This window comes from Mustela erminea, chromosome 9 (genome assembly GCF_009829155.1).
Source record: "Mustela erminea isolate mMusErm1 chromosome 9, mMusErm1.Pri, whole genome shotgun sequence".
Classification (NCBI taxonomy): Eukaryota; Metazoa; Chordata; class Mammalia; order Carnivora; family Mustelidae; genus Mustela; species Mustela erminea.
Window position 1 is genome coordinate 746,982 of NC_045622.1, and position 27,068 is coordinate 774,049.

General features: G+C 51.7%; 1 protein-coding gene and 1 pseudogene across 1 annotated transcript in view; both read right to left on the reverse strand.

The window, feature by feature from the left end:
- TMEM123 (transmembrane protein 123) overlaps positions 1-27,068 on the reverse strand; it is a 51,361-nt gene that overhangs the window by 16,095 nt on the left and 8,198 nt on the right. The window lies entirely within an intron of this gene.
- On the reverse strand, positions 4,217-13,615 carry LOC116598523 (annotated as a pseudogene).

The window sequence follows — 27,068 nt, forward strand, 5'->3', positions numbered from 1 at the left end:
GGAGGCGCCGGCACCCGGAGCGCAACGCTGTGGATGGGAGAGGGGGCAGTACGGGCGGCCTGGGGCCGGCGTGCGGGAGGCTCTCCTCGCTGGAGGGAGGTCGTGCGGGGGGAGGTGAGGGCCGGGGTGGCACGGGGATCAGGACACCATTTATCCAGGTGCTGGGGGCAGCGGCCCGGAGGTGGTGCCTCTCTGTGGGGCCCTGGAACTCCCGCCACCCTAGGGGCACACCCGTGATCTGCTTCCCTGCTGGGCGCTGCATGTTCCAGGCTTGAACTCCCCGATCAGACACCATGCAGACACGGCCCTACAGCCCCTGGCTGGAGGCCTCGATGGGCCTCCCCTGCGCTGGGAATGAGGCCTTCCCAGCACACGGCCACTCAGCTGTGGGCGCACCGTCCATGGGGAGACAGCGGCCTCGGGAGCCAGTAGCGTTTGCTGAGGCCCTTGTCGCCGTCCGGAGAGAAGGTGTCCAGATCCCGACAGCGTGAGCAGTGGGGGAGACCGGAGCTGGGGAGTTCGTGGTTTTGCGCTGTCGGGCATAATTGTGTTAGAAAACATGGGTCCGGTCATCGTGCTTTCTCGCAGGCTAGTGCCCGCAGGCGTGAGGCTTCTGGTGTAACAGGACCCCCTCCCTGAGACGAGCTGATGCCAAGGGTACGGGTGGGTCTCGGAGATGGGGACATGCTGCATGGCTGTGCTCAGCACTCTGGGGGCAGCCTAGGTCCCCGGCGGGAGCAGCGGCCACCGCTGACAGCATGGGGACAAACAGCTTCCAACCCCGGACACACCAACCTCGTGGGATCACTCGGGTTTAAGCTGACTCCCCTGTGGCTGTGCACTGGGGCGGAACCATGCGACAGCGACAAGAGGACGCAGCAGCCTCAGAGCCCAGCTGTCCCCCAGCTGCAACCCAGGTGCGGTTGCAAGGCGAGGAGCGCAGAGGGGGCGGAGCCTGTGTTGGTCACAGGCTCCCGTGCGAGCGCCCACCTCCTCCCCGTCAGCTCCGTGCGACAACAGACGTGGCAGTCACGCACCTCCGACAGCTGCAAGGTCACCCCAGCCCAGGTCCCCACCGTCCGCCTGCCTGTGCGCGGCTCCCCACAGCTTCCCCGCTGGCCGGCACGTGGACCACGCTCCTTCTGTGCCGGACTCAGCGCCTCGCTGGGAAGGCCTGGGCGTCCGAGAGACGGGCACACAGCTGAGGTGCGACAGAGCCCGTGAACCGGGAGGCTCCACCGTTGACAGAACGTACGCGGTGGGCAGCGCGGCAGTCCGGAGACCGGCACCGTCTCGCAGCGACAACTGGAGCACCCCACAGGGTCAGGGCCGGGGGGTTCCCTGGGACACCCCGGCGGAAACCCGTGTGCAGGACTGAGGCACAGAGCAGGCTGCAGACCCGTGCCCCACTGCACGCCCCCCCGGATGCTGCAGGTGTAGCCCAGGGTCCCCAGGGCCCCTTGGGGTGCCAGGCCAGTGCCACCTGCCGCTCTCGCCGACACCCCGCACTTGCCACGGGGACCTCAGTATGTGGCTAGGCCCAAGGACCCTCGGCTGTAGGTCAGCTGACCAGTAACCGGAATCCCGTGTCCGGTCCTCTCTGCCGGTCAGAGTGACGTGCTGGAATGCGGTCCCACAGGAGACAGAACTGCACGGTGTGACGGTCACGGGGAGGTCATCTTTGAACTGTGCCCACCACAGGGTTCGGGTCAAAGTGATGACGCCTTGTCAGTCTGGCAAAACGCCATTCCCCACCCCCAAATGGAGGAAGTCGATGGCGACCCCGTCCTGAATGGGTGGGAGGCCCCCTCAGAGGTCGGCACACAGACCTGGCCGCGCACACCGCCTCCCGCCGCGGGCAGAGGGAGCCCTGGACTCCACAGGGAGCAGAGGGCCTGGCTCGGGCGGAGGGGCTCATCGGAGAGAACAGAAGTCCCCGCTGCAGACCAGAGGCATCGGGATAAGGATGGGGGTCGCTTGCCGGCCTTTCCCGCTGAGCAGGAAAACCATCCGCTCAGCCGTCAGTGCCTCCCTCTGGATCAGGTAGAAAAGGGGCAGTTTCTCCCTTAAGCCCAGAAACCCTGACGCCAGAGCTACCCTTCCATGGATTTGCTCACTTTCTTTCGCCCCAGTGAAATGCTGAAACTGAGTTTCTTTCTGTAGTAACTTAGGAAATAGTTACTTTGGAAGAGAATAGCCTTTATGTATTTACAGAAGTTTATATAGAAATAAATACATGAACAGGTATTGTATGTGTACTGTATGTAAATACGCAGGAAGACACTGGCTTATTAGCACCTGCAGCAGGACACTGTCCAGATACCCCCCCATCCTGCCTGCGCTCTGCCTGAGGGGACGGTGTCTGTCTGTCCCTGCACACCCCTCACTGCCCCTTCCTGCCCGCTCTCCGTCCTGAGGAGACCGCCAGGAGCAGCACTAGGCCCGCCGGCTCCGTGGTTTCTGGGCTGGTCAGAAATCATCTGCTGATGCTCTCTACTGTCCCTTTACTTGTGGGGATGGCCCCGACCTGGACTGAGCTCTGAAACGGTCTGCCCCAGGTGGACGTGCGGGATCAGGCCTCAGCGAGCACTGATTCTGAGCCAGACGCTGTTCTGCACGTCCCATAAATGCCAGCAACTGTCCTAACCCCCCAGGAGGCAGATGGCACAGTCAGCCCCTTTTGCAGACGTCAGTGGAGGCACACAGGCCCAGTAACGGGAGCTCGAAGGAGCATGGGAAGCCAGGACAGGATCCTGGCCAGCCTGGAGGAGGCGTCCCGCCCTCAGTACCCGTGTCTGGCTGCGGCTGTGGCGAGTTGGTGCTCAGGGCCACAGACCGTCCCCGCCCTGTGCAGCCTTCCTCGGTAACGGAGAGCAGGTGCTCCGGAGCCTGAGACGGAGCGAGCAGCCTCAGAGTTGGCCCTCGTACTCAGCATACCTCGGCTGGGCACATGCTGCACACACCGACAGCCGTGGGCGCTGCGGGAACACACCGGACGGCCAGGGCTGCCCCCGCCCGGTGTCGGCTCCTCGGCATGGCGGGGCCATGTGGGAAGGCAGGTCTCCGCAGCCCTGAAGCCCTGGTGACAGAAGACGGACGCGGACCACGGAGCCTGAGCGCGTGCGGCCCACAGCTGCCACGCGAGAACGAGGCTGCAAACAAGCTCCGTGCGCCGCCCAAGGACGCACACACGCATAGACGCAACCCGCTCAGACGTCCGCAGAGGGACGAGTCCGGACATGTGCGGTCCACAAGCTGTCCACAGATCGTCCTAACTCGCCGGATGAAGGTGATAGGAAATATTCAATATGAACATTTTTTCTTGCAAGACCAAAAACTGTACTTTGCAGTGACTAAAAACACACCTATGTTCAGACGCTTGAAACGGCCTCGGGACTCACGAGGTGGTGGCCGGCGGGAGCAGGGAGCAAACCCTGGCCGTCTGCCATGTGCAGTCCCGGTACGAGGGGCTGCCCATGGTCTGAGCAGCACCTCAGCAGCACCTTGTTGTCACCGAACAGATGCCGGGGGCTCTGGAGAAGAGCCCGGATGGGGTGTGTTCCCTGCCCGTGACAGAGGGCACAGACGCGAAGGCTGTGGGCAAGCCGCACGCGCCGGCAGGAGGTAGCGGGCCGTGGCACCCCAACGGGGGCCCTGTCCGCTGGGCTGTGCGCCCCGCTCGCCGCCGGGGCCCCTCTCCGCTCCCTTCACTATCCCACCACTGACCGTCTTCACAAACAGAAACATATTTGCGCTCAATACCGAACAGTGAGGCTGAAGGAAGAGCACTGCAGATTTCAGGAGGGGGGTTTCGTTCTCCGCTGCCTCCATGTCATCTGGGGAGGCCAAGTTCCTGTCCAGCAGAGGTAGTGCCTTAGTCTGGGGTCCCCCTGGTTCTGGAGAGCACACGTCCCCTGGGACTGGCCACTCCTTTCCGGGTCTCTCATGAGCACGGGGCAGGGTTTTGAAAAGGTCAATAGTTCCGTTGTCTGGCTGCTGTGTTTCTGGCGCACAGGAGCCGCATGTAGTTCTACTCAGTGTGAAGAGAGTCAGTCTCATCAAGGAAAAGAGGCAGGCCAGTGACTCTCAAGGGACGTCTGGGGTTGACACTCAGTGGTTGGGCGTCTACTTTCAGCTCAGGTCATGATCTCAGGGTCCTGGGATCGAGCCCCGCATCAGGCTCTGTGCTCAACGGGGATTCTGCCTTTCCCTCTGCTGCTCCCCCTGCTTGTGTTCCTGCTCTCATTATCTGTCAAATAAATAAATAAAATCTTAAAAAAAAATACTCTCAAAGTTCACCCCTTGACTTACACTTGTATCGCTCCTTTTCCTTCGGTTCCCACAGTACACACTGATGGAGCATCGTCAGCGTGCCTGTGTGTTAGAGTGTGTCAGGAACTCATGGAGCGTGCATGGGAAGGTGGTGGCCCGAGGCGCTTCTGACTCCCCCCTCCCCCAGGGCAACCACTCAAGTAGTCATGCACCAGACACCACGGACAGGGTCTCGAACACCAGGCAGAGGCAGCCCCCTGCCGAGACCATGGCAGACCCCACACGATGAGGGAGAGAAGTGCCCACAGGCCAAGGGCATCCCCACCCCCACCCCAGGCCAGCACAAGCTCCTGCAGGCAGGAAGAAGCCCAGCTGGATGTCCAGCTCCCCCACTCTGCAGGAGGCTTTATGGAAGCCCCCACTCAGGTGACGGCCAGCAGGGATCTTGGCAAGCGGATTTGCTACCTGCAGCGTCCGATCAGCTGGGCCAGCCCGTGGCTCCCCACTTCTCCAACGCCCATGGACGCCTGGCCTTGGGGACTTGGGGGCATGCAGCTCTGTCTTCTCTGGATCTCAAAGACCCTGGCTGGCCCGGCAGGGACATGGCTTCCCACCCCAGGGAATTGCTGGAACAGCCGGCATCACAGCAGCAGACCAGGGTGGCCGTCTGCAGGACAGAGCCCGCAGCCCGTTCCGCCAGCACGCTGTGCACAGAGGCCTTCCAGCTCCGGCGCTGGCTGGGTGCCAGTCCAGGGACTAGCTGGCAGCCCCACCCCCACTGTCACAGCCCCCAGCAAGGCGACTGGCTGAGGATGCAGAACAGAGCCCGCAGGAGGGGCAGGGGCATAGCCCAGCAACGGCCTTGCTTCCAGGGACACCAGTGGAAAGCTCAGCGCTGGTTTCCCCTGCCCGCAGAGCAGTCCCACAGGGCCCAGGGTCATGGCCCTCCAGGCACAGCACTGCCTGACTGGGCACAGGCGTCCTGCTGCCCCACAGGGCAGAGAATCTGACTTAGAGCCCCAGCGAGGAAGCCGGACCAGAATCCCGAGTGTCCAGGCAGCTCCAGAGCCCATCCTGCGGCCCTGCCTGTGCTGGGAGCCAACAGAGGTCCTGTCCATCTGTCCTCAACAGGGGCGCAGCCTGGGCAGCCACCGTACCCACAGCAGACCCTGACAGCAAGCCCACCTGCCCCAGGCAAGGTAACAGCTGACCATCCGCAAGCCGAGATGGCGCGGTCCAGAGCTGTCTGCCCACTGGGAAGGACCAGGTGAGGAGACTGCTTGCTTAAACGTGCAGAACCAACGTGACACAAATCTAGTGAGGGTGTCACCAGAGGAAGCAAATTAAAGCTTTCAGACTCCCCGAACCTGGGGACACAAATGGACATCCAGGTGCACGAGGCCCCAAGGAGCCCAAAAAGGTCAGACTTCATTAGGGCTACTAGGCTAAGACACACTTTTACCAAGTTTCTTTCAAAGGTTTCTTTAAAGCAACAAGGGAAAACAGAAATTAGATACAGGGAACGCCCACGGGATTATACGCGGGTTCTCAACAGAGTTCCGGGCCAGGAGGGAAGGGGATGATAAATTCAAAATATTAAGGGAAAAAAGCTGCCTGTCTCTGTTCGATAAACAAAATCTTTAAAGAAAAGAAAAAAGCTCTAAACCAAGAACTCTGCGCTTAGCAGAGCAGTCCTTCTGAAATGAAGGGGAGAGATTTCCAGAACAAACAGAAGCTCGGGGAGTTCGTCACTACAAAGTGCCACAGGGAGTCTCAGCAGGATTTAAGATGCCAGTTATCACAAAACATAAAAAGATCGCATGAAACTTGCTGCTGATGGTGTGGGTTTCTAGAATGGGACAAGATGTGCAGCCTGCGGTGGGCTGTGTGCGGCTGGTTTCTTGCTGTGGGACAGCGGTGCACGGTTCATCAGAGCTCCGCTCTACGAGTCCAGGGAAGATCTGTTACTTTCATTTTCATGTTACACCATGAAAAAATATGCAACCTAACATTAATAGCCTAAAATGTAGGGGAGCAGAAGTAAAATTGTCAAGTTTAGGAATTCTATCAAAGCTGTAATCAGTTTAAAACAGGATGTCCAATTGTAAGATATTTTATGTAAATCTCATAATCACAAGATAAAATCTATAATTACACAAAAGACAATGACGACAATAAAAAAAAGACAATGACGAAGAAGTCAAAGTGTACGGATGTCAAACAACAGCACAATACAAAAGCAGGATATGAAAAAAGTAACGACAGGTCGGCACAACCGCCAGAACTCAACGGGAAGGCGCAAGTGGAGCCCTACCTGCCAGTGATTGAGACTTTAACGCAAATGCATAAAATCCTGCAATCAGAAGACTCAGAACGGCTGAGCAGATAAAAAACAAGGTCCGTGATGTGCTGCCTACCAGAGAGTCACGTCAGCCGTGGATGACACACACGCCGCAAGTGAGCGGGTGAGAGAAGTTATTTCCAGCCAACGGTATTCCCAAGGACCAGCGGTAGCTACACTTCCGTGAGACAAAGATACACTTTAACCGGAAAGCAGTAAAAACACACAAAGAGGGCCATTATGTAATGGTAAAGGAATCACTCCATCAAAACGATGTAACAATTGTAATTATTTACATACCAAACATTGGAGCACTTGAAAATATAAAGCAGAAACTACCAGGAAATAGGGGAAACAGCAGTCCCACAGGTGGGCATTCAGATTCCCTACCTCTCGCCAGGGGATCTCATCATACACTGGGCAGACCCCACCACACAGAGCAGTCTGTCCATCAACAAAATGCACATTATTCTCAAAGCGTGTGCAACAGACCATATGTTAGCCCACAAAACAAGTCATATAGTAAATTCACGAAGACACATCCTACAAGCACCTACTCTTACCACAAAGCAATGAAACTACAAATAAGGAACAGGAGTAAAACTGGAAAATTCACTAATACACGAAATTAAACACTCGCCTGAACAACTAACAGATCAAAGAAGAAATTAAAGGGGAAGTAAATAAAAAATGGAACATATATAAAATCAACTTAGGGATGCAACAAAAGCAGTTCAAAGAGCAAGTTTTATACCTTGTCGACATTAAGAAACAAAGAAACAAAAATCTCAAATAGACAACCTAACTCTGTCCCTTAACAAATTAGTAAAACAAGAACAAACTGAACCCTAAATTGGCAGAATGAAGGAAATTCAGATTAGAGCAGAAATAAATGAAATACACAACATGAAAACAAGGACATTGGCAAAACCAAGAGCTGGTTCTTGGGAAAGATAAACTTGACAATCCTTTAGTCTAAACCAAGGAAATAGCACACCCACATCAACATTATAAATTAATAAAAAAGACTGTAAAACGGACTCTATGGAAACCCGAAGAATCCTAAGAAGCTGCTCTCGACACTTGCATGCCCACGAACTGGGAAACACATGAGAAACGGAAAAATTCTAAGAACCTCCAAATGAACTAGAAAGACTGTATCAAGAAGTAATGGTAAATCCGAGCAGAACAAGTACTTCGAAAAAGACTCACTCAGTCATCAAATATGTCCCGACACAGAAACGTCCACGACCAGATGGCTGCATTGGTGAAATTTACGTGTAAAGAATCTAACACCAATCCTTCTTAAACTACCCCACCCCCCGAAAAAATCAAAGTAAGGGGAACACTCCCAAACTCCTTTTCTAAGGACATCATTATGCTGATACCAAAGCCAGAAAGGACACTGTCAGAAAACTACAGACCGATATCCCTGATGAATATGAAGACAAAAATTCTCAGTAAAATGCCAGCAAACCAATTTTAGCAGCGATTAAAAAGACAATTCACCAGGATCAAGTAGGAATTATTCCAATGGTGCAAAGCTAGTTTAACATCCAGAAATCAATGTGATATACCATGTGATAAAATGTGATACCAATGTGATATACAATGTGATAAAATTAAAATAGGATCTTTATAGATGTAGAAAGATCTTTTTTTCCCCCTCTCCTTACAAAAAGTGTAGGTTTCTGTACACTGCACTGATTCACCCTCCCCAGATACACGGCTTCCGACAGTGGCTCTGGGCACATGGAGATCTAGTCTGAGTCCCGAGGGTAGTATCTGGTCAGTGTAGAGTTCAAACAGGGTATCTGGGCTATACCTTTGGCCAGCCAAGGGGCACACAGGAAGAGTATGCAAGGCCCACCTCAAATCATGGCAGGTCTTCAAGCTTACTATCCTATCACGCGTTTATAAATACGAAGAACTAGTCATTTGGGAGCTGAGCGGTCAAAGGGACACCCAGCACTACTCTACTGTGTAAAGTCAAGCCACCATCCTGTGGATCCTTTAGGTCTCCCTGGTTAGGACCCCAAGCGCTTAGAAAGGAAGGCTTAAGTAGGCTGGGAGATGATTACCAGAATGTTTGGGCACCTTCATTCCTGAATATCAAGTAACGGGGCTCACCTCCACGGTCACTTCCTGCAGTAAGCACACAGGCCACCCGTCAGAGACTGCTCCTCACAGCTGTGAAGCTCCCAAAAGTTCCAGGGGCCGGGCGGGCTGCAGAAAACCACCCAGGGCTAAGCAGACTCCGTAAGCCCAGCCTCAGCGCTAAGTCCTGTGCTGGCTCCGGGCACATCGCAGTTCTTCAAGTCCGCTTCGCTCCAGCTCAGCAGGGACAGACATGTGCTTGAACTCACCTGGTCCGAAGTCAGAGGTCTGCACTGGCCCACAGGTCTCCTTGCAGTCGATGGCATGGGAGAGTGAATGTGGCTGGCAGTGCACTGTTCCTCGGCAACACTCAGAGAGGCGGGTTCCGTTTCTGCTGTCGTCAGCACTGCGCCTTCGTCCTTCAGTTCAGGGCAGGGATAGAAGACCAGCTGGATGGCGGCAGCCTCCCGGCGGGTCTGAGTATCTACCAGGGCAGTGGAGTTCAGTACCTGTCTGTTGTCCTACAAAGAACTAATAACCTTCCCTTCTTGGTAGCGCACAGAGAAATGTTGGACAGGACTGAGCCTGGGACCAGATCAAGTCAAACTTCTCTTTAGGAATAACTGCATAGACCGTATCTTTTGCTGCAAAATACTGCTGCGAAATCGGTCTCATTTCCTCTATTTTGTCTTTCGCCATCTCAGTGTTAAGGATGGAACCGAGAGTCTTGTCCTCAGTGAATCCTCTACTCGCCGGCTGTGTCCCCAGGGCGTCTGTCTTTGGTTCTACACATCTGATAAAGTCACCTTGCCTGGAATGCCCCACTGGCTGCTTCAGAAACTCAATGTACTTTTCCAGTCGTGATTCAAAAGCGGCTGGGTCAGACCTGCACAGCTGTGGGATCTTGTCCAGGTAGGGGTCGTAGAAGGGGTTGGCCTTGAGCTCGGCCCCGACCCCACTGCCGCAAGCTCCCCGCCATGGGCCCGCCTGAGCCGTGGTGCACCGGGAACATGCGCAGCTGTGCGGGGGACACGAGCCCCAGGTCTAGGGCACGGGTGCACGTGGTGCCCGGCCCCCGGTACAGACCGACCACCTGCAACACAGCCGGGCCTGTGCCACCTGCCACCGCCACGGCAGCCACAGCCGCCCCTGGCTCCTCCTCCTCCAGCACGTCCTAGATGTAGAAGTATCTTTTGACAAAAATGATAAATGGGCACCCATTTACAACAAAAACTCAACAGAGATGTAAAGGGAACATAATCAACAAAAGAAAGATCACGTAAGACAAACACACAGCTTACGTCACATTCAACCATGAAAAGCTGGATGGCTCTTCTCTAAGATCAGGAACAAGAGGAGGGACCCACTCTCACCACTGCTACTCGACATGGTATTAAAAGTGTTTGTCAGGAATCAGGTAAGAAAAGGAAGTAAAAGCATCAGATTTGGAAAAGAGTAAGTATAACTGTTTTGCCGGTGCCATGATTTTAAATATAGAAAATCTGAAGTATATTATGCATGAAATTTATAGATCTAATCCACACATTAGTAAAGCTGCAGAATAAAGTTAATGTCCAAAAAGTAGTAACACTTCTGTATGCTGAAGAATTATCTAAAATATAAAGAACACAGTCCCATTTATAATAGCATCAAAAATAACGCAATACTTAGGAACAAATTTAATCAAAGAATGTAAGTACCTTACACTGATTCCAAGACACTGAAGAAACAAGCTGAGGACACAAGCAGTCGGCCAGTGTCGAGTTTATGGGCTGGAGGAGGGTTTTGAAGATGTCAGTGGCCCCGAGCCATCTATGGCTTCAGATTCAGCCAGGTCAAGAGGCCAGTGGCATTTGGTTAATGACATAGAAAAGCCTGCAGTGACACTGATACAGACACACAGAGGATCCCAGCGGGCCAGAGCGATGCTGAGAAAGAGAAGAAGGGAGGCTGCCCACTTCCACGTTCTGAGCCTTATTATAACACTAGAGGTAACCAAGGGTAGGAACTGGCACAAAAACAGACACATACACCAACGGAACAGCATCGAGGGCCAGACGCAGACCGATGCGCACAGTCAGCTGTTACCTGACATGAGAGAAAAGACAGCCCTTCAAGAAAGGGCCTGGGGGGGCGCCTGGGTGGCTCAGTGGGTTAAGCCGCTGCCTTCGGCTCAGGTCATGATCTCAGGGTCCTGGGATCGAGTCCCGCATCGGGCTCTCTGCTCAGCAGGGAGCCTGCTTCCCTCTCTCTCTCTGCCTGCTTCTCCGACTACTTGTGATTTCTCTCTGTCAAATAAATAAATAAAATCTTTAAAAAAAAAAAAAAAAAAGAAAGGGCCTGGGAAAATGACAGTCAATCACATGTTAAAACCCAAACTTAGGGGCGCCTGGGTAGCTCAGTGGGTTAAAGCCTCTGCCTTCAGCTCAGGTCATGATCTCAGGGTCCTGGGATTGAGCCCCACATCCGGCTCTCTGCTCAGCGGGGAGTCTGCTTTCCCCCATCTCTCTGCCTGCCTCTCTGCCTACTTGTGATCTCTGTCAAATAAATAAATAAAATCTTTAAAAAAATTAAAAAATAGACTGAACTTAGACCCTGACCTGGACATGCTTACACAATTCATGTGGACTGGATCAAAGGCTTAAACGCAACACCAGAAACCTGAAGACTCCTAGAAAGAAACGGGAGGCGGGTAGGAGAGAGCTCCTTGACATCGGTCTGGGAAAGGATTCTTAGGATAGGACATCCAATGCATGAACAAAAAAATAAAAACCAGAACTCCATCAAACTAAAAACCTGCACAACAAAGTAAACAATCAAAAGAATGAAAAACAACAACAACAACAAAACAAACCACTTATATAATGGGAAAGAAATGTCTGCAAACCAAATATGTAATAAGGGCTTAATATTTAAAAATAAAGAATACATAGGGACTCCGATCAAGACGGCAGACCAGGGCTGCTGAGCTCACCACTGCCCACAGACAGACTACGGCCGCAGCTAGATACAGAGCGACTCTCTGAGAACAACCCAAAGAGAAGCAGAACAGTTCACAGCCAAAGACTATGGAAAACAAAATAAAATTTAAAAAATTAAATTAAACCTAGAAAGTTAAATGGGGGCAGAGCCACAGTCTGGTGGGAATCCACAGCCCACAAACAGTAGGGAAATCACAGACGCAGGGGTCCTCCTGAGGACAAGGGTTAAAGCCCGGCACGGGGCATCCCCGGCCCTGGGGACCTGCATCTGGAGGCGGCAGCCCTGCCGAGTCTGGCTCTGCAGGACGGAGGGCTTTTCTCCGGGAGAACTGGAGGATCCCTCCGAAGGGACCTTCTGTGCTGGGAGACTGGGCACAGAAGCAACGGTCTGAGAAGCCCTGGGCCATATGCGAAGGAGCTCTGCAGACTGATTTTCCCGTGTGTAACGGAGAAGCAGACATCTTTAGGGAAGTTTTTCTGGGAACAAAATGGCTACAGACGACATCTGCTTGCCCTCCTTCTGCCTGGCTGGCCACACACTGGGGGGTGCCGGTGTCGACCCTCGCCAACCACCCTGTGAGCGCTGCCTCTGCAACCCCACTCTCCCCCGGGGACCTCACCCCAGCTTCCCACCAGGCAGGAACCCCTGCAAGCTGGCCCCACACCACCACACTTGGCGGGCAACCCTGGCTGGGACAGGTGCCCTGCCATCTCCAGTGAGTGGCCTCAGACAGGACCAGCGCCCCACCAGAGTGCCCCCCAGCTGCCACACGCCGCAGGACGCCTCAGGCCCAGCCACACTCCTAGGCAGCTCCTGCCTGGGGGGGAGGGGCCCTGCCGACCAGTTCATGGGCACAGTCCCTGCCGGCCACAACACGGCCAGCGCATGAAGCCCACACACGGCACACCCCCGAGTGCCTGATTTAACAGCCTGAAACACTGTGTTTCTGGGCCTCGAAAGGCGCCTTCCACGTAAGGCTGCTCCCTCAAGGTCAGGAGCCGTACTAATCCACCTGCCACACACGATAAACACAAAGTCAGACAAAGTCAGGACAGATAGGAATGTGTTCTAAGCAAAAGAACAAAACAAACCTCAGGAAAAATAACTAAATGAAACAGACAAGCCGTCTACCTGAGAGAGCTCCGAGTGAGAGTCTGGTGATCCTCAATCACCAGAACCAGAAGAATGGATGAGCACACGGAGAACCTTGTCAAGAGACAAAGAAACAGAAACGATAAGAACACTCAGAGCCCAAAGCTCTAATACCCGAAATGAAAAAAAACCAGAAGCAACCAGCGGCAAAGCAGAGGGCGCAACGACCTGGAGCACAGGGTGCTGGAAATCAGCCCAGATCCACAGCAAAAGGGGTTTTACAGACGAGGATACTTGAAGGGACTTCAGGTGACTTCTGGCACAGCATCAAGCACACTGACGTTGGCATTATAGGGTCCCAGAAGGAGAAGAGGGAAAAGAGCAGAAAAGGTATTTGAAGAAATAATAACATTTTCTGTCCTGGGGAAGGAAACAGACATCCAGGCCAGGAAGCAAAGAAAGTCCCAAACAAGATAAACCCGAGAGTCCACACCAAGACACAAAATTAAAATGTCAAGAGACAAAGATTAAAGAGAGAAACCTTCACAGTAGCAGGAGTAAAGGCACTAGTCACACGACAGGGATTACTCCAAAGACCATCTGGTGATTTTTCAGCAAAAACTTTTCAGAACAAAAGTGAGAGGAATATATTCAAAGTGGTTTAAGAAAAAATACCTACAGCCTAGAACACAGCACAACACAGAACCAGCAAGATCCTCATTCAGAACTGAATGAGAGATGATGAGTTTCCCATAGGAAGAAAACCTTCTTTAAAGGAGTTCATGACCGGGCGCCTGGGTGGCTCAGTGGGTTAGGCCGCTTCCTTCGGCTCAGGTCATGATCTCGGGGTCCTGGGATTGAGTCCCACATCAGACTCTCTGCTCAGCAGGGACCCTGCTTCCCTTCCTCTCTCTCTGCCTGCTTCTCTGCCTACTTGTGATCTCTCTCTGTCAAATAAATAAATAAAATCTTTAAAAAATAAATAAATAAAGGAGTTCATGACCACTAAACCAATCTTACAAGAAATGTTGAAGCGACTTTCTAAAGCAGAAATGGAAAGGCCATGACTAGAGAAAAATTAAGAACAGAAACCTCACTGGCAAAAGCACACATCTAATGAAGGTAGTGAATCAACTGTTTATAAAGTCAGCAGGAATGTTAAAGAAAAGGAGTAAAAATAAAACTACAGTGGTTAGAAGGCACACAAGACCAAACATGTAGAATATTTCAAGTACATAAAATGTGGAGGGGGAGGGGCGCCTGGGTGGCTCAGTGGGTTAAAGCCTCTGCCTTCGGCTCAGGTCATGATCCCAGGGTCCTGGGATGGAGCCCCACATCCGGCTCTCTGCTCAGTGGGGAGCCTGCTTCCTCCTCTCTCTGCCTACTTGTGATCTCCGTCAAATAAATAAAATCTTAAAAAAGAAAGAAAGAAGGTAGAAATTCCTTCCTGATCCCTGGGGTGGAAGCTGGATGCCATGTTAGCAGGTATGAAAATATGAATCTCATTGGACATCTGCGTCTGAGCTCTTGGCTGACTGCGTATGTTGTCAATGAGCACGGATTTCTTTTTTTTTTTTTAAGATTTTATTTTTAAGTAATCTTTACCCCAACATGGGGCTTGAACTTAACAACCCCGCATTTAAAAGTCTTATGCTCTACCAAGGGAGACTGCCAGGTGCTCCCTCACTGATACTTTTAAAGGAAGCTGTTTTTCTGAACACAAGGTCTCAACAGTGGGCTTAAAAGTAATGCAACATGGCCTCTGGGCCTGTACTGCCCTCTTCCAGAAATTCGCCGAGATGACCACCACAAAGGGAAAGAGGAGAGGCCGCTTAGAAAACAGTGTGACCTTCCTTTAGCCGTGCACATGGGAATCTTCAGGACCAGGGATACTGTGTACATGGAAGGAACGGGCACTGTTCAAAAAGGAGCGCCCCGCAAGTGTTACCACACGAAACCGGCAGAGTCTACAGGGATAGAGCGTGCTAGCAACGCCACCGTGAGCGGAAGTTAAGGGCACGATTCTTGCCAAGGGAACCCAGGTAGGTATTGAGGGGAGACAGCTTCCTGGAGCACGTGAAGGGAACTGGTCAGGAAAAAGGAGGCCGAAGAGCAAGATGTCTGGGTTCAGCAGAAATGCCAGCCTGCCACCACCTGAGAAGCACGCATTGTGCAGGAACTGCTGGGAAGGAGCCGGAGCTGCTGGAGCCCATTCCCTGCGAATGAGGGCATGACGGGCGTTTGTGAAACAAGTCCTGGCCTATTAAGAAATATCAGAACTCAAAAATGAAAGGGGCGCCTGTGTGGCTCAGTCAGTTCAATGTCTGCCTTTGGCTCAGGTCAGGATTTCAGGGTCCTGGGATCGAGCCCCATGTCCGGCTCCCTGCTGGGTGGGAAGCCCGCTTCTCCCTTCCCTGCTCTTGTTTTCTCTCTCCCTCTCCCCCCTCCCCAATAAGTAAACAAGATCTTGTAAATAAATAAATAAAAAGCATTACATTTCTATTTCCTGTCCACATTTCTTTTTTAAAGATTTTTTTATTTGACAGAGATCACAAGTAGGCAGAGAGGCAGGCAGAGAGAGAGAGAGGAGGAAGCAGGCTCCCCGCTGAGCAGAGAGCCCGATGCAGGACTCGATCCCAGGACCCTGAGATCATGACCTGAGCCGAAGGCAGAGGCTTTAACCCACTAAGCCACCCAGGCGCCCCAGGAATTTCTACTTTCAAGCCTTGTTGTTTAAGACAGACATTTCACCAGACTGTGGCTGCCAGAGACTGGTTTCGTTGATGGAACTGGGCAAAGTAAACTGAAAACCTTCTGAAAGGATTACCTATTCTAGATGCCCATAAGAAGATCGTGACTCATGGGAGGTGTCAAAACTTCAGCATTAAAAGGGTTTCACAGCAGAGGATTCCTACCCTCTGGGGAGACTCGTAGGGGTCAGGATCTGGGGGCAGGAGGCCACTGCAGATGGGGTGGACAGAGCGAGGGCGCTCTAGTCAGAAGCGAGGTCTGGACACGGGGCAAACTCTGGACAGAGGAGGGGCTGCCTCTTAGCAAAGGCAGTGGTTTCCTGACATGGAACCGACTCGTGGTGACAATGCCGTGAAGACTGTTGAATGACAACAAAGTGTTACAGAATGTGACCTTCAGAATAATTCAGAGTATCACATAAACTTGGTTGACAAAGCAACAGAAAGTTTTGGGAGGACTGACTCCACTTTTAAGAAGTATACTGTGTGTAAAAAGCTATCTAAGAGCACTGCACAATAACACAGAAATTGTTCATGGAAAAAAAGTCAAACAATGTGGCAAAACTTCTTATTTTAATAAATGCATAGCCAGGGGCGCCTGGGTGGCTCAGTGGGTTAAAGCCTCTGCCTTTGGCTCAGGTCATGATCTCAGGGTCCTGGGATCGAGTCCTGCGTCGGGCTCTCTGCTTGGCAGGGAGCCTGCTTCCTCCTCTCTCTCTTTCTCTTTCTCTGCCTGCCTCTCTGCCTATTTGTGATCTTGCTCTGTCAAATAAATAAGTAAAATCTTTAAAAATAAATAAATAAATCCATAGCCACCCCAGCATTCAGCAGCCCACACCGCGATCCAGCGGCGCCCTCAGCACTGCGGGGGGACCCCTGCCCGCAGGGAGCTCAGGACCCACGGCCAGCTCAGATGATAGTATTTTTTACCCAATAAGCCTTTTAAAATTAAGATACATAGTGTATTTTTTTAAAAGACATAATGCTATGATACATATTAATAGACTATAGTGTAAACATAACTTTGAAATGCACTGGGAAACCAAAAAATTAATTTAACTTGCTTTTTGTGGTGGTCTGGAACTTTGAAACCGCTGTATCTTCAAGTTGTGTTTATTCACAAAAACTAAAGAAAATGAAATACAAACACTGAAGAAAGTCATGAGATCACAAGGGAGGAGCAAGAGAAGAAAGGAACAGAGAACTACAGAAATCAGGAAGCTGTCAAGCAAACGGCACTAAGTGCACCCACATCGGTGGTTCCGTCCCGTGGGAATGCACTACAGGCTCTAGTCCAAAGACAGGGCGACCAGAGGGATGAGGAGAGACCCACCCACTTCAGACTTCACCACACACACACACACACACACACTGAAGTGTGGGGATGGAAAAAATTCATTCCCTGTACATGGAAATAAAAAGCAAACTCAGGAAGCAATATGCACATCACACAAAACAGACTTTGAAAGAAAAATAACAAAAGAAAGATGCTACATAATGACGAAGGCATCAGTTTCACAAGGGGCTGGAACAGTTTTGCCCCCCTTAGGAGCTCCCAAATAAAGGAGAAATCGGTGACAACAGCAGGGCACTTCAATCCTCCCCACCAAGCCCCCGCCATCAATCATCCAGACAGACCCTCAGCAAGGAAACAGGCGCTTTGAGGGTGCAGAGCTGAACGTGGAACAGATGTGGAACCCGCCAGCCATACACAACAGAGCGCCCGCAGGACACTGTACAGACCAGAGCACCTGGGGGCCACAAAACAAGTCTCGCTGGGTTTAAGACAAATCCCTTCGAGCACTGTTTCCAAACCAAGACTATGAAACCAGGAGTCAGTTACAAGAAAAACACTGGAAATTACACAGGTAGAGGTTCAGCGACACGTTGCTACAAGTGCGTCATGGAAGAAATCCAAGATGCCATCAAAAGACACCTTAAGACCAATGGAAAGGAGAACATCCCCAAAACTGTGGCAGAGCCAAAGCTGTTCTGAGGGAAGCTTACAGTGAGACGGGCCGACCTCAAGATGCAAGAGAAATTTCAAATCAGCACGGTTAACTAAAGAAGCTGAAAAACAAAATAGACCAATAAAAAAAAATCATCGAAACCAAAAGCAATTCTTAAAAAACCTAAATAAATTTGGAAAAGCTTTAGCCAGATTACCAAGGAAAAGGGAGAAGTCAAAATCAGAACATCAGGACAAGTGACAATGGACAGCATGAAAACACAAGGGGTAACAGGAGACCGCTCTGAATAATTACGCCGACAAACTGGACAACCCAGACGAAATGGATGAATGCCCAGAAACGTATGATCTTCCAAGAGGGAGCCAAGAAAAAATGGAAAATTTGAACACACCAATTACTAGAAAAGCAGCTGAACTGGCAACAAAAAACTCCCAACACACAAGTCCAGGACCAGATGGAGTTACGGGGGGTTCTGCACACCTGTGAAGAGGAGGTAATACCCACCGCACTCCACTACTCCAAAAAAAACTGAAAAGGAAGGAACATTTGTAAATTCAGGCCATGAGGCCAGCACTACCCTGAAACCCAAACCAGAGACAGGGATAAACAAGAGAACTCCAGGCTAGGGTCTCCGACGGACACAGGTGCAGAAACCCTCAACAACACGTCAGCAAACAGCATGCACGATACAGGACAAGGGTCATTCGTGCCAGTGAAGTAGGACTTATTCCAGGAACGCACAGATGTCCATCTACACGTCAATATGACACATACAGTAACAAAACACGGGCTGAAAATGTCCTCTCAACAGATGCAGGAGAAGCACTGAACAAAAACCAGCGTCCACTCAAGGTCAAAGCGCTCAACAAAGCAGTATCGGGGGGCACACGTCAGCCCAATACTGGCTGCACAGGAGCGAGCCACAGAGAACGCTGTGCTGAAAGGCCAAAAGCAGAAAGCTTTTTCTTTGAGATCTGGAACAAGGTAAAGACATCCCTTCTCAGGGCTTGTATTCCGCAGTACGGGAAGTCCTCGCCACAGCCATGAGGCAAGAAAGAGAATGCATCCAAAGCGGAAGGAAGAAGTTAGCCTCTCGCTGTGTGCAGATGACACACCACTGTAGATAGAGAATCCTAAAGAATCTACCCAAGAACTAGTAAAATAAATAAACTTAATAGAGTTACAGGATACAAAATTTATATTTCTGAATTGGTTGCATTTCTACACAGTAGTTGTAAAACAAATTAGATAAAACAAGCCTATTTATGTTAAAAGAATAAACTATCACTTAAACCAAGTCATAGTACTCGGAAAACACCCCAACGCTGACGAAAGAAACTGAAGATGACACAAGCAAACGGAAAAACCCACCACACTCATGGGACAGAAGAGTTTATATAGGCTAACCTCACAGTAAAGCACTTTGCTTTACTATGCTTCACAGATAATGAGTTTGTTTTTTTCCCCACAAAGTGAGAGTTGTGACAATACTACTTCATCAAGCAATTCCACTGGTGCCATTTTTCACCAGCATTTGCCCACTTCGTGCCTGTCACATTTTGGTTATTCTCACAATAGTTACAATATTCTCATTTTATTTGTATGGTGATCTGCAATCAATGATAAAAACTCCCAGAAAACTCATACTGTTTACCACTATTCTGGGTAATATTTTAAAATTAAGGCATGTACATTTTTTAAAAAAGATTATTTATTTGTTTATTTGACAGAGAGAGATCACAAGTAGGCAGAGAGGCAGGCAGAGAGAGAGAAGGAAGCAGGCTTCCTGCTGAGCAAAGAGCCTGATGCAGGGCTCAATCCCAGGACACGGAGATCATGACCTGAGCCGAAGGCAGCGGCTTTAACCCACTGAGCCACCCAGGTGCCCCAGGCATGTACATTTTAAAGACATAATCCTATTGCACACCTAACAGACTATAGTATTATGTAAACATAACTTTACATGCACTGGGAAACCATCAAATTCATGACTCCCTTTATTGCATTAGTCTGGAACCAAACCTTCAATTCTCTCATGTTCACTTGCATTGTTAAGATAGTCGTACTGACTGAAGCAAACTGCAGATTCAAAGCAATCTTTACCAAATACCAATGACATTTTCCACAGAACTACAATAATCCTACAATTCATAGGGAACCACAAAAACCCTGAAAAGCCAAAGCAATCCTAAGAACAAAGCTAGAGGCATCACACTCAGATTTCAATCTATACTACAAAGCTATAGCAACAAAGCAGTATGACACTGTATAAAGACAGACATATAGATCCGTGGAACCCAACACAGAGCCCAGGAAAAAACCCATGCTTAAATGGTCAATTAATCTAAGATAAAGTAGGCAAAAATATACAATGGGGAAAAGACAGCTCTTCAATAATGATACTGGAAAACTGGACAGCTATGTGGAAAAGAATGAAACTAGGCCTCTTACACCACACACAAAAATAAACACAAAGTGGCTTAAAGATCTAAATATAAGGCCTGTGATCAGAAAACTCCCAAGAGAAAAGAGAGGCATAGACTTGTGGATAGCAGTCTTAGTAGTATTTTCTGTACTTGTCTCTTCAGGCAGGGATAAAAGGGGCAAAAATTAACAACTGTGACTACATCAAACAAAAGCTTTTGGACAACAAAGAAAACCATCAACAAAACAAGAATAAACCTACTGAATGGGAAAAGACATTTGCAAATGATATATCTGACAAGGGATTAAAATCCAACATCTATAAAGAATTCCTACAACTCAACAAAAAACACAATCTAAATAAAAAATGGGCAGAAGACCTAAATACACTTTTCGCCTCAAGGAAGACATACAAATGGCCAAAACACACACAAAAAGATGCTCAACATCACTCATCATCAGGGGAATGCAATCAGAATCACATGAGCTACCCCCTCATACTTGTCAGGAGGGCGATCACCAAAAAGAAATAAAAAGTGTTGGAGGGGATATGGAGAAAAAACCTTATGCACTGTTAGTAGGAGCATAAACTGGTGCAGCCACTACAGGAAGCAGTATGGAGGTTCCTCCAAACATTAAAAGTAAAACTACCATAGATTTAGCAATTCCACTTATAGGTATTTATCTGAAGAAAATGCAAACTATGATTCAAAAAAGTACTGCACTTCTCTGCTTATAGCAGCGACTTCCCAACACTGACAGATCAACGGATAAAGAGCATGTAATGGGCACCGACTGTACAATGGACTACTACCTCCCCATAAAGAAGGAGCTCCTGCTTCTGCGACCGCGTGGATGGACTGAGTGGTAGTTTGCTAAATGAAACAAGTCATGGAGAAACGAAATACCTTGTGATCTCACTTATACGTGGAATCTAAAAAACAAAGAAAAGAGGGGCGCCTGGGTGGCTCAGTGGGTTAAAGCTGCTCCCTTCAGCTCAGGTCATGATCCTGCGGTCCTGGGATCGAGCTCCGCATAGGGCTCTCGGCTCAGCAGGGAGCCTGCTTCCTCCTCTCTCTCTCTCTGCCTGCCTCTCTGCCTACTTGTGATCTCTGCCAAATAAATAAATAAATAAATAAAATCTTTAAAAATAATAATAATAAAAGAAAATAAAAATTAAATAAAAAACAAAGAAAAGAGACTCAAATACAAGAACAAACTTGTGGCTGGCAGCAGGACGGCGGATGGGAAGATGGGTAAAACAGGTGCAGGGGATTAAGAGGTGCCAACTTCCAGCTACAAAATAAAGAAGTCACAGGGATTTAAAGCACAGCACAGGGACAACAGTCCATAACGTAATAGCTCTGATGACAGACGGTGACCAGACTTCCTGTGGCGAGCGATTTGTAATGTATACAAATGTCGAGTCGCTCTGTTGTGCACTCGAAGCCAAGTCTGTGTGTCAACTCTAGTTTTAAAAAGATAAAGAACTACAACTCTACAGCAAAATGCAATTAATCCAATTAAAATGCGCCAAGGACCTAAACAGACATTTCCCCAAAAAAGACATACTAATAAATGGTAAAACAGTACATTAAAAGCTGCTCATCATTACTCAGTAAAAGTAAAATGCCATGAGGGGGTGTCCTCTCGTGCTTGTCAGAACGGGTAAGATCAGAAAGACAAACCGTAAATGCTGGCGAGGACGTGGAGCAAAGGGAAATCTTGAGCACTGCTGGCAGAACTGTGGAGACAATGGGTCAGAGATTCCTCAAGAAAAGGAAGACTAGAAATACCATGAGCTCCAACAACTCCACTGCTGGGTGTTCATACAACGGCAAGATCACGGCTGCCCCCACCCCCACCCCATGTTTTAGCAGCATGCTCTGCGATGGCCAGACGGACATGGAGACAGACATGGAAATGACCCGCGCGCCCATCAGTGCAGGAGTGGGCTAGGAAGTTTCCATATTCACACAAGGGAGTATCATTCAACCTCCAAAAAGGACAAAATCGCACCACTTTCAACAACATGAACGACCCTTGAGGGCATCATGTTAAGCCAATTAAGTCAGACACAAACACATACTCCATGATCTCACTTACCCGTGGAATTTAAACCAAGGACACCAACCAAGTTCACAGAAAAAGAAATCAGCTTTGCGGTCGTGGGGGCAGGCGTGGGGGAGGGGAAGTGCGTGAAGGGGCACACAAGGAACAAAGGTCCAGGGGGCAGTACTAGGGGGTGACGCCCAACGTGGGACCTGTGGTGACCACGGCTGCAGGACACACAGGAAAATTCAGAGTAAATCTTCCAAGGTCTCATCCCAAGAACCAAAAAAGGATTTCTTCTTTTTTTTTTTTTAAAGATTTTATTTATTTATTTGACAGAGAGAAATCACAAGTAGATGGAGAGGCAGGCAGAGAGAGAGAGAGAGAAGCAGGCTTTCTGCTGAGCAGAGAGCCCGATGCAGGACTCGATCCCAGGACCTGAGATCATGACCTGAGCCGAAGGCAGCGGCTTAACCCACTGAGCCACCCAGGCACCCTAAAAAGGATTTCTTCTTTTTGTTTTGTCTCCTGAGTCTTTTTTCCTGTCTCTAAGATGATGAGCACTAACTAAACGCACTGCAGCCATCACTTCATAGTGTAACTCAGATCGTTACGCTCATACCTTAAACTTACACAACGCTGTATGTCAATTATTCACTAGAACTGCAAAGAAATGAACTTTTCAGTGTAACATCAGCCTTACGATTGTTTCAAAGACGGTGCTCATGTCTGTGTGAAACAGGCGATCTCAGTAAGCACGCTGTGATGGGAAAAGCCATCACAGTCCCTGGACAAAGCTTTAAGCCTGCTCTCTCTGGACAAAGTCATAAATGATTCACATTAATGATTCCATTATCCGTCAAATCCTTGCTGTTTCCTCTTTTTTAATCATACTATCAGGTAAACAGAATTATTAAAGGGATTAATTAACTCAGGATGACAGTGTGCTTTAATAGGAAATTTTCACAAGGGACACAAGAACAATTGTGAAGAACACATGTGTTAAGGTTGATGTAAATAAAACCAAAAAACCCTAACGACCAGGCTTCCACTGTCCCACACAGCTGCTCGTGTAACTTGTTCTCCTAGTTACACAACTTCAGGAATCTGTCCATTTTTGGAAAGTTAGTCGCCATCCTTTTCTGGTCACTAGAGAGCTCTTATCAAACTTAAACACTATTAATCAAAATAATGAGCTCCTCTGACCAACAGCCTCACTGGTAGCCCGTTTCCTTCTGACCTCATGGGGCCGGGGGTCGGGGCAGCCCAGCGTGAGCATCACTGATTTCCTGCCTAGGCCCACCACTTAAGACTTTATACTTCTTTTCCAAGGAGGCTAGAAACGTGTTGTGTCTGCTGCGTATGTTTGTAAAAGCTTATCTCCATCGCCAAAGAAGTCTCACATTCCACCCGCTCAGCACACCACTGCTTAGAAGCACCTACATGTGCCTCCAGCCTCCAAACTCTGGCCACCAGCCTCCAGCCACCCCAGCCTTCAGGCTCTGGCCACCAGCCACTATCCTCCAGCCACCCGCCTTCGGCTACTACCCCCCCCCCCCGCCCCCCATCACCGGCCTCCAGCCACCTGCCTCCAGCCTCCAGCTATCAGCCTCCGGGCATCTGCCTCCAGCCTCCAACCACCTGCCTCCAGCCACTCACCTTGAGCCACCAGCCTCCAGTCACTGGCCACCAACCTCCAGCTACCAGCTACCCACAGCTAACCTCCAGCCACCAGCCTCCAGCCACCCGCCTCCAGAAACCAGCCTTCCACCTCGAGCCACCTGCCTCCAGCCTCCACCCTCCCACTGGACACCAGGCACCAACCTCCAGCCTCAAGCCTCCAGTCATTGGCCTCCAGCCTCTGGCCACCAGCCACCGGCCTCCAGCCTCCGGCCCACCCTGAGGTCAGTGGCTCTCAACCTTAGCTCCATACCGAAACCCAGGACACATTCCAGCCTCCCTCCTCCCCACTCAGATTTTAGGTGGGACCCAGACCAGTATTTTTTACCTTCCAGGCAATTCTAACGTGCTAAGAAACTTGAAAAAGGTTTCTTCTTCCAGTTTTAGAGCTGCATAATTTTACAAATAAAAACAGAATGGTGTACCAAATACATGATCACTTCTAAGACTTAACCCTCAAGGAACCTCTTCAAATCAGGGTCACCGACCGGGTTCAACAGCTCCCACACGCCCCCCCCCCACCCCGCATCTGCCTCCCACGCAAGGAAGCACAGTATAGGGGCCCCCCTTCACTCCCGACTTGACCTCACTGCCGTTCCTGGCCCTTACTCTCTCCCGTCTTCCCTTGCGAGGCTCTCTCTCCGCCCTCTGCCTATCCTACAGTGGCTTCCTTCCGCACTGCTATCAAATCCAAACTCCGTAAGCAGCTCCAGCAAACTTGTTCCCTCCCTTCCCAAACCCCATTCCCCACATCCCCTTCACGATGCTTCCTCATGTCCGGGCAGAGCTCAGGTGTTCCTGCCTTGCCACAAGGTCACTGGTCTGACCCGGGAACCTCCGACGTGCGGCTGCCTTGGGAAGCATGAAAACTGGTTTCCTCCTCCCAGAGCACGTTCCTCCTTGTTTCAGCAAAAATCTATGTCCCGTCTTGTGCTGAGCCCGGGGGACGAGGTGGAGAGTCAAGTCACCACTGCCCCTAAGAGGTCCACTTACATCCTCAGACAGCTGGGTCCTCTGAGGGCCTGGAACTGCAGGTTGGAGACGACTCCCTGATGAGGAAGGGAGGCTTACCAAAATGCGAAGCTGAATGGGTGTTACCCTGGTAAAGACAGGAGGGAAGAGCTCTTCCGGGAGCCAGAACAACACGTGCAAAGGCACTGTGGCAGCGAAGGTGGACGTAGGGGGGGATTAAAGAACCTGTCACGGTGGGAGAGAGCAAGGAGGAATGCATTCATTTCCAGCTCGTGCCCGCGGCCACTCGGCGGCAGGTGCTTTACATGCTGCCTCCCGGATCCCACGAGACACCTGCATTTTACCAGCTTTTTGTTTTACTAGAAAAAACTGAGCACCAAGAGGTTCAGTAACTTGCGGCCACTTAAAAGCATGGCGGTAATTTTTCCAGCCTCCCTGAAGTGGAACAGGGTACGCATCCTGGGCGGGTGGGGACTCGTGAAAAACTACCGGATTGAATCTTAAAACAAAGGAGCAAACACACTCAGTGTGGACGGAAGGCAGCCGAAGCAGCTCTCACCCGACAGTAACAGCCCGCGGTTGTCCCCGCCCCGCGAGCCGCCCGCAGGTCCCAGCCGGAGCGCAGCGGCAGCGGACACACCGGTGGGCACACCGGCGGGTACACTGGCGGGCAGCCGCAGCGGGACTGGAGCACGTGCTTCCCGCAGCCCGACGGCAGCCGCGCGCTCGGGCCCAGACGCGCTCCCAGGACGCTGAGCTCCCTGGACCGCGGGCGCGGCAGCGGCGCGGACTACCCGCACACGACACGGGGCCCCCCGCCCGCAACGAGGAGCCGCCCGAACCCGCGGTGGGCTTCCCGGACCCCACCTGCCCGGCACGACGCGGGCGCGCCCACAGCGCCACGCACTTCCTGCGACCCCGGCACGCGCGAGGCCCGCGGACTTACCCACCTGCAGACGCGCGGGGCCGCGCAGGCCAGGTCTGCCCCCCGAGGGCACCGCGGCCCGGCCCCTAGACGCACGCTGCTTCGCGACCACGGCCCCGGGCGTGGCGGGGACTCTCCGTGTGGCGCTGTGGGCGCTGGAGCCGCTCTGGAGGCCGCCGCCGCCCGTCCGGGGAAGCCGCGGCCCCGGGGCGCGGCGGGGGCGGAGCTTCCGGGTGCCCCTCCCCCGCGTCTCTCCGGCTCCCGCACCGGGACACTCTCCCGCCCGCTCCTCGTGGCTTTTCGCGAGGGTTCGAGGGTTCGTCAAGAGCCGCGCTTCCGTCGTCCGCCGCCGCCCGTCCCCGCAGCTGGGGGTGCGGTAAGCGCCGACCGGTCGCGCGGGGTCGCACGTGGTCGTACGCGGCCACACGCGGCCGTACGCGGTCGTAGGGGCCCGCGCCGCCCGGCGCCGGCCTCCAACCTCGCTAGTGCGGCCGCACGCACGTGGGTGCGTCTCCCCGCTGAGGAAACCCCGGGGGCGGGGGCCGCGGGCCGGACTCCGGCGACCAAGACCGCAGGCACGAGGCCAGCTGGGAGCCTGCCACGACCCGGCACGCAGCCCCCCAAGTGCCGGCGTCGCACGCACGAGTGTGCGGACCGGACCACGCGCCGCCGACGCCCGCACGGCCGCGCGCCGGGCCACCGCCCGCTGATGCCCGCTGGGACAGATCCCGCCCCGGAACAGAGCTTCCCCCAGGAAGGTGGCCCGGACCTCTCGGACTCCTCCTCGCGGGGGACGTCAGGGACAAGGGGCCAAGGAGCAGGCCCGTGCCGGGGCACAGCGAGCTGGCGTCCGGCCACTGATGGGAGCGCGGTCCGGTCCGAGCCTCGTCACGCTCCCTGCAGCTCCGCCCAGACCCCGCACGGACAGTAACCCGCGACCTCCGTGCCCCGTGAGCAACAATCCCCCGCGGGGCCGAAGCCAGAGCCCCCGCCTGGATCTAAAACGGGGCCGGCTTTCTCCCGGAGCAGAAAACGCGCACGTGACCTAACACAGTTCTCCGGTAACTGCCCGACGGTAATCATTATTAGACATTTCGGTAATCTGTGCTGTTTTTGTCCACGCCACCAATGAACACCTTTCTGCGGAATTACTAAAACTCAGTAAAACCTGCGGAGAGAATGTCAAAGCGATGGCTATCCTCGGTGACTCCTGCCTCCGCGGAAATACGACGTTTCCATGGAAGGGACAGAGACCTCAGCTCGGCTTCTCGGACCTCAGCTGTCCATCCCCCTCCACGAGCAAGGACCGCCACCAAACAGCGGTAGTAAAGGATCACCCTGGAGCACGCACCGCGCTGTCTGCAGACCCCGTGCCGCAGCTCTGGGTAAGGTGAGGCGGGGCTTACTACAGACACGTTTGGTTCCGCGGTCCAGGTCGTCCGCGCGTGTGCGGTCCGTCCTGTGTACCAGGCACAGTGCTGGGGTGAGTAAATCACGGAAGCCACCCCCAA